This window comes from Octopus sinensis, linkage group LG12, assembly GCF_006345805.1.
Source record: "Octopus sinensis linkage group LG12, ASM634580v1, whole genome shotgun sequence".
NCBI classification, from domain to species: Eukaryota; Metazoa; Mollusca; class Cephalopoda; order Octopoda; family Octopodidae; genus Octopus; species Octopus sinensis.
Window position 1 is genome coordinate 69,792,630 of NC_043008.1, and position 8,369 is coordinate 69,800,998.

Below are 8,369 nucleotides of genomic sequence, written 5' to 3' on the forward strand. Positions count from 1 at the left end.
AAAATACAAAGAGTTTATAAAATGACAGGATCTACAGTGGAGAAACTGGGAAAGTTAACAAGCTCATTACACGATACAGGAAAGGAATTATTTGGAGTGAAAGATAGTATCTGGTTGGTGAAAGGAAAGTGTGGACCAAGCAGGAGGATCAGGAAAATGAAACAGTTGAAGAAAGAAAAGAACAGACTAAGAAATTGATGGAAATGTGCTGCGGAAGACGAAAAACCTGGGCTTGTGCTGCTGTACGATTATTTAAAAAAGAAATGCCATTATGTGCAATGACATATCCACTGATATGGACGATGGAAAGAAAGTAATAGGACTTGCGGACAGTTTCTGAAGGATCTGTACTAGGTTACTAAGAAGCTGTTCACTGAACTGAAGTGTGATACTTTATCATGCCCAAAAGAAGAATTGGATGCTCATATCAAAGAAGCCTACAGTGATCCACACCATAACCAACCACAGCCCCCTCTAAATGAGAAAAAGCATCTCTTAGAACCTAATATCGAATTTTAAATTGGGGAATCAGGGAGAAAGAGGTGAATGATTTGGTGAGAAAAGCTAGAGCAAAGAATGCCCCAGGAGGTAATGGTATCTCGTATAAATTATACAAATATACTTTTCTACCCTAGGCACAAGGCCTGAAATTTTGGGGGAGGGGACCAGTTGATTAGATTGACCCCAGTATGCAACTGGTGCTCAATTTATTGACCCCCAAGAGGATAAAAGGCAAAGTCGACCTCAGCGGAATTTGAACTCAGAACGTAAAGACAGATGAAATAACACTAAGCATTTGAGAGAAAAATAAGTTGGAGTGTGATTTGGAGGTGGGCCACATCTCAGCTAAGTTTTCTGATCTGTTCATCCTATGATGTCTTGCTATCACCTGCAAATCTAGTAAGATGAAACATCTCAGAGAATGATATATGCAAATGTGGAAAAGTTGGAACACTGAAACATATTCTTTCCAACTGTTCACTAGCATTGAATAGGTATACATGGAGACACAACCTGGTCCTTAAGGTTACCTTCAATACTATAAAGAATGAAATTGATCACCAACAACAGTGAAAAAAAAACTAATGAAAATACCAACTAGAGATTTTATTACATTCATGCACTCAGGACAGCAGATCTGTTTCAAGAAGAAGAAACTTCCTGTGAGCGATGAAAAATGGAACAGCTATTAGGAGGTGGCTACAGATTTACCAGGATGTTAGGGACTCGTTCCAATCCCAGTTATGGAAAAAAATGGACATTTTAATGTGGTGTGAAAGAAAGAAAGTTGCGAATGTAGTTGAGCGTGCCCCAGGAGGTAATGGCATCTCGTATAAATTATACAAATACACTTTTCTACCCTAAGCACAAGGCCTGAAATTTTTTGGGAGAGGACCAGTTGATTAGACCATGAAGATAACATGGATGCCGCTTGGGCTTGAAAGCAATGTGAAGACACTGGCTAGAAAGTGGAGCATTTTCCAATCAAAGTTGGATGTAGACAATTTGTTGAACACAGTGTGAGGCAACTGTTGTAATCGCTAGGCTTCACTCATCATAAAGTAAATACCACCATGACTGATATCCAAACTACAGTGGAAAAGGCTAGCCACTGGATTTAGTTAAAAAGAGACAATGAGCGATGGTTAGAAGAATATCGAGCTTTATTTGATAACTAGTTGATCTAGCAAGCGGGGCCTTGTATCAGTGAGGGGCCCAGTGCACATTGATGGTGTCGAGAGGTGGGCCCTGAAGCAGTGTGCACTCTCTCCTGATGATGCCATACACTTGCTGGCTTCTGGTATGCAGGGCTTTCGACTGATAGCACTTGCATGTGCAAGTTGTTTGCAAAACATATATACATATATATATATATATATATCTACATGTATACGTATATACCTATATATATATATATATATATATATATATATAATATATATATATATATATATAATATATATATATATATATATATATATATATATAGATAGATAGATAGATAGATAGATAGATAGGTACATACGTACATACGTACATACATACATACATACATACATACTACATACATACATACATACATACATACATACATACATACATACATACATACATACATACATACATACATACATACATACATACATACATACATACATACATACATAGACAAACAGACAGACAGACAGATAGTACAGATGCACTCACTCTTTTCAGCAAAATCAAAATTAATTCAGAATCAATATAAAACATAGTATTTGACTTTGAATTTATCCCCCATCTCTTTTATTAAGAAGCACAATAACATTATAGATTTTTTTTTTCTTTTAGAGTATTATTGTTGGTTTTTTATTTTTGCATTCTATATCAATGTGTTTTATATAAAATGAAATATTAAACAGCAATATATAGGATTTATATTTCGTCTTTTTGTAGTTTGTTTGCAAGTAGATTATCTGACATGGCAGGTGTATAACTCTGTGGGTTGTATATATATCATAATATTGTAGGTTTTTTATTGATAATTTAGCCTGAATGTATATTATATATCAGCTCTGCTTTAACAGCATTTATATATATGAAAGTGTGTGTTATGCGCGTGCATGTATGTGTGTATGCATGTGTTTGTGTACATAAATACATACATATACACACACATGTATACATATACATACAGGCATGTATGCATATATACACACACATAGATACATACATACACACAAATGTGCATGTAGACATACTTACATAAATGCATGCATACAATACATTAACACATACATACATGCACACATACATATATATATATACACACATACATAAATGAATACACACATATATATATATACATACACACACGCACACATACATTCATATGTATGTACAAACATACATAGTCATACATACATACACACATACATAGGCAAGAAATTTTGAAATAAATTGAATAATGACATACACATACATACATGCATACATACATAAATGCATGCATACATGTATATACACATACACACACATATATACATACATACGTACAAACATACATACAAACATACATACCCACAGACATACATGCACATCTACATACATGTACTATTTCATTGAGGTTGAAACAGTTTTCACAAATTATTACTCAGAGTTACATACAACTGCACACCAGTGACAAATAAGAATTCAGAATGATATTCCATGGAAATATGTCTGGTCAGTGATTGGTCTATGCACCAACAACTATTTACACTGAAAGTATGGACAACATACATGTGGCACAAACGTGTACCCTTATGTGATGTCCTCAACATGATGGCAATAACACATTACATGAAGTCAAATAATGTTCCACACATGTATATATATATGTATACATACTTATGTTTATAGGCATGGCTGTGTGGTAAGAAGCTTGCTACCCAATCACATGGTTCTGGGTTCAGTCCCACTGCATGGCACCTTGGGCAAGGGTCTTCTACTGTAGTCTTGGGCTAACCTAAGCCTTGTGAATGGATTTGGTAGACAGAAACTGAAAGAAGCCTGCCATATATATATATATATATATATATATATATATATATATATGTGTGTGTGTGTGTGTGTGTGTGTGTGTGTGTATGTATGTATGTATGTATTTAAATGTATGCGTATCTTTGTGTCTGTGTTTGTCCCTATCACCATCACTTGATGCTGTGTGTGTTTATGTCCCCATAACTTAGTGGTTCAGCGAAAGAGACTGATAGGATAAGTACTAGGCTTACAAAAAATAAATCCTGGGGTCAATTTCTTTGACTAATACTCTTTTAGGCACTGCTTCAGCATGGCTGAAGTCACATGAGTGAAACAAGTAAACAAATAAAAGAGCATGTGCATGTGTGTGTGTGTGTGTGGTGTGTGTGTGTGTGTGTGTGTGTGTGTGTGTGTGTGAGTGTGTTGGTCTTTGTTCCCAACCCACCTCCAATCACCATCACCTGACATCTGGTGCTGGTGTGTTTACATCCCTGTGATCTAGTGGTTTGGCAAAAGAGACTGGTACAATAAGTACCAGGCTTAAAAAAAAAGTTCAACTAAATGTTCTTCAAGGAGGTGCCCCAGCATTGCCACTGTCTAATGACTGAAACAAGTAAAAGATACAAGATGCTCAGCTCATATGTAGGACCTCTTTTCAGTGCTGGGGCTACAAGTCACACACAGATAAGCAAAAGATCACTTACATGCCACAGATACACCAGAGGCAGTGCCAACCCAGTGAGAAAGGCAAGGACTTAGCTAACAATAATGAGAACAATATTTAAAAACAAAAATCTAAGAACCTCATATTCATTCGAGTCAACATTGAAACACCAAAAAAAAAGAAAATTGTAATTGTACAAGAGGTCATAAAAGAAGTGACCACACATCCATCAAAAAGATATTTTTATGAAAATCAATCATTCAGTGTTGGTTAAACAGAGATGAAGAGGAAAAAATGAGAACGGCATATAAAATTTTGATGATGATGTCATCACATAATATTGAATAAAATCAAGAATATTTATAGGAAATGTCAAGAAATCTAACACCATGGAGAACAGTATATATTTATCTCTTTATTATCTATCTTGCTACCTACTCCATTATATATATATAAATATATATATATATATGTATATGTATATATATATATATATTTATATACACATTATGTATTTATGTATATATGTGAGTATACATACATACTTACATGTACATACATATATATTATATATATAATTTCTGGTTTAGATACATCATATATATTATATTTATATAAAGTGTATATATACACTCATACGCATATTAAACTGTCTATACATCAATATTTCTTTAGAAATTTTTTTAACCACCTGTCTAACTGTCAGTTTGGCTGTCTTGCCTTTGTGTCTGTTTGGTCTGTTTGTCTAATTGTCTATCTTGCCATCTGTCTAAATGTCATCTGTTTGTCTATCAGACTATCTCTTTCTGCATCTCAAAAATAAATAGACAGATAGATAAGTAGACAGGCAGTTGTATGGCTAATTATGTAGATAGGCAGATAGTTTTATAGTTGGGTAGATAGATAAATCAATACATAGACATACATCAAGCTTGCTAACAATATGCTTAACTTGAAGTATTTACAGCCACATATATATATTGTCACTTACACTTTTAATAGTTTACTTCTTGATGAAGCGCTACCATAATATAATATAGTATTATATATATATATTATATATATATATATATATATATATATATATATAGCATGGAGAACGGACACTAATGATATATAATATAGTATTATATATATCTCTTTTACTCTTTTATTTGTTTCAGTCATTTGACTGCGGCCATGCTGGAGCACCGCCTTTAATCGAGCAACTCGACCCCGGGACTTATTCTTTCGTAAGCCCAGTACTTATTCTATCGGTCTATTTTGCCGAACCGCTAAGTAACGGGGACATAAACATACCAGCATCGGTTGTCAATCAATGCTAGGGGGACAAACACAGACACACAAACACACACACGCATATATATACATATATATGACGGGCTTCTTTCGGTTTCCGACTACCAAATCCACTCATAAGGCTTTGGTCGGCCCGAAGCTATAGTAGAAGACACTTGCCCAAGGTGCCATGCAGTGGGACTGAACCCGGAACCATGTGGTTGGTAAACAAGCTACTTACCACACAGCCATTATATATATATATATTACTGATATCATATTTATAAACTTTCAAGAGAATGTGAATTCTGTTTTTTTTGAAAGCAGATCTCAAAGTACATATAAAGCTATGAATAATCCTTTCTACTATAGGCACAAGGCCTGAAATTTTTGGGAAGGGGTCCTGGTCAATTTGATCAACCCCAGTACACAACTGGTACATAATTTATCGACCACGAAAGGATGAAAGGCAAAGTCAACCTTGGTGGAATTTGAACTCAGAGTGTAGTGACAGAAAGCTATGAATGAAATGTGTGTTACAGTTATGTATTTGAGATGCTTCATATTTGAGGCTCCAATGAAGCTATAGGATGTTACTCAGGCACCTATAGCAGATACAGTTGTAAGCTAATAAAGTTCAAAAGATAATCATATATTCTTTTGTCATCTCATTTTCTTAAATATATATATATACATAGATATATATATTACTATTATAATATATTCTGAATCTTCAGATTTTTGTATGCTAGGCTACTGGTTTTAAATTGATATTAATCAAATTAATATTCAATTTTTTTCACCCTTATTATTTTAAATTTAAATATATATATATATATATATAAATAACGAGGGAGATAAATTTAATATTAATTTAATTAATATCAATTTAAAACCAGTAGCCTAGCATACAAAAATCTGAAAAATCAGAGAAAATTCTAATACATGTGTATATATATATATGTAGGTGTGTGTGTGTATATATATATATATATATAACAGGCTTCTTACAGTATTCATCTAACAAATACACTCACAGGGCCTTGGTCAGCCTGAGGCTACAGTAGAAGACACTTGCCCAAGTTGTATATATATATGATGCCACTACCATTGCGGGACAATTTTTGTCTGCTCCTGAGATATTTTTGTACTTTTTAACACTGCACATCTGAAAGAGATACTTTCCTGGGACAAACATTGCATTCAATTAAGTTTTGAATGACATATCAGCTTTAAGTATGATACACAGATGGATTTGTGTGAGTGCATGTGTCTGAGTGTGCATGCATTTTACCTACTGTTATTTACAGTTACCAAATCAGAGCAGAATATCCCTTCAGCAATTCAATTATGTGATATGTTGACCTTAAATAGAGCAGCAATGGGGAACTACAGGACCACTACAAAACAATAGTTGCTGTATGTAACAAACTAAAGATTCACTTACCAAACTGAAATGTTATTTTCGTTGGATTTTTTCCCCAAATACCAAGTAAAATGTTTATGTTAGAGTTCAACAAATACGACAGAAGGGAAGCTTTTGTGATCTTTCTATTTGAAATATAAACAAATAACACAAAACAAATACTGCGAATCCCCTAAATATCCATATGGTAATCTGCAGAGACAGACATGATTCCTTACCAGACTGGTTTGAAAATTTTTGGTAAATGAATAAGGCAAAATGAATGTTCTAAATATGAGAAAATGTCACTTGAAATGTCAAAGGAAACGATAACTTTAGGGAATCTATAAAGTGCCTTTTGGTTTGTTTTTACCTTTTGCGTATTTCTTGGAGAAGCCAGAAGCTATTAAAAAGTTCAAGAGTCTTAAGGGCACAAGAAATTCAAACATTTTGTATATGTATGTATGTATGTGTCTATATATATATACACACACACATACATATATAAACTAAATATGTATAAACATACACACATGAATATATATGTGTGCATGTGTGAGTATGTATATATATATATATATATATATATATATATATATAACTTTTTAATCAACAGAAATCACAAAGTGACTCAAGGGCTGAGAGTTTCATGCATTCTACTGATCAAAATCTGATATAAAATATAAGTTATGTACTGTAAAAACCCCTGTAATTTGCACAATATAATAAAAATTATGTACTGTTAAAACCCTTGTAATTTGTGCACCTGTGTAATTTATGCAGGTGATTTTCAGGATAAAGTTTGTAAATCTACTCTTGTAATATTCGCACCCAAATGTTTTCAGAATTGCCAATATGGCCAGAGGGTAAAGGTCTTCAATTTAGTTGTATTTAGCATAATTTCACTTACTTATGATTAGATTTTATTAAATAAAATAATTTGTTTAACAGATATCACATTAAAAGCTATTAAATTACAAAGTGTTTGTGTTGTTTATAATAATATGGCACAGACCATGATTACCAGATGACCGTCAGACTTCAAAAAGTGATTAACCATTTCATGGTTTTAGTAAATCTATACAGAAAAAGTAAGCATTACACCATCCAGCATAAATGGAAGTCATCATCATTATATATATTGAAGCCATTATTTTTCCTGAGAAACCTATTCTGACATTAAATGAGTCAACTTTTGGCATGAATGTTTCCGTTTTATATATCTTTTTAAAAGGTTTCTAAAAAAATTCTGGAAACGATCTACTCATGTAATTTATGCATCTCTAAAGTTCATTTTTATCTTTGTAAAAAGAAAAAAATGTGTAAATTACATGGGATATTATGTATGTATTATGTATGTATGTATATATATATGAGTGGCTGTATGGTAAGTCACTTACTTACCAACCACATGGTTCCAGATTCAGTCCCACTGCATGGTACCTTGGACAAGTGGCTTCTACTGTAGCCTTGGGCTGACCAATGCCTTGTGAATGGATTTGGTAGACAGAAACTGAAAGA

The 8,369-nt window shown here is 33.3% G+C and overlaps 1 long non-coding RNA gene across 1 annotated transcript in view; it reads right to left on the reverse strand.

Moving 5' to 3' along the window:
- LOC118765552 overlaps positions 1–7,926 on the reverse strand; it is a 40,415-nt gene extending 32,489 nt beyond the window's left edge. Inside the window, exon 1 of the long non-coding RNA XR_005001414.1 lies at positions 7,881–7,926. This is a non-coding gene — a long non-coding RNA (uncharacterized LOC118765552). The remainder of the gene's footprint in view (positions 1–7,880) is intronic.
- Positions 7,927–8,369: the final 443 nt, after the last annotated feature.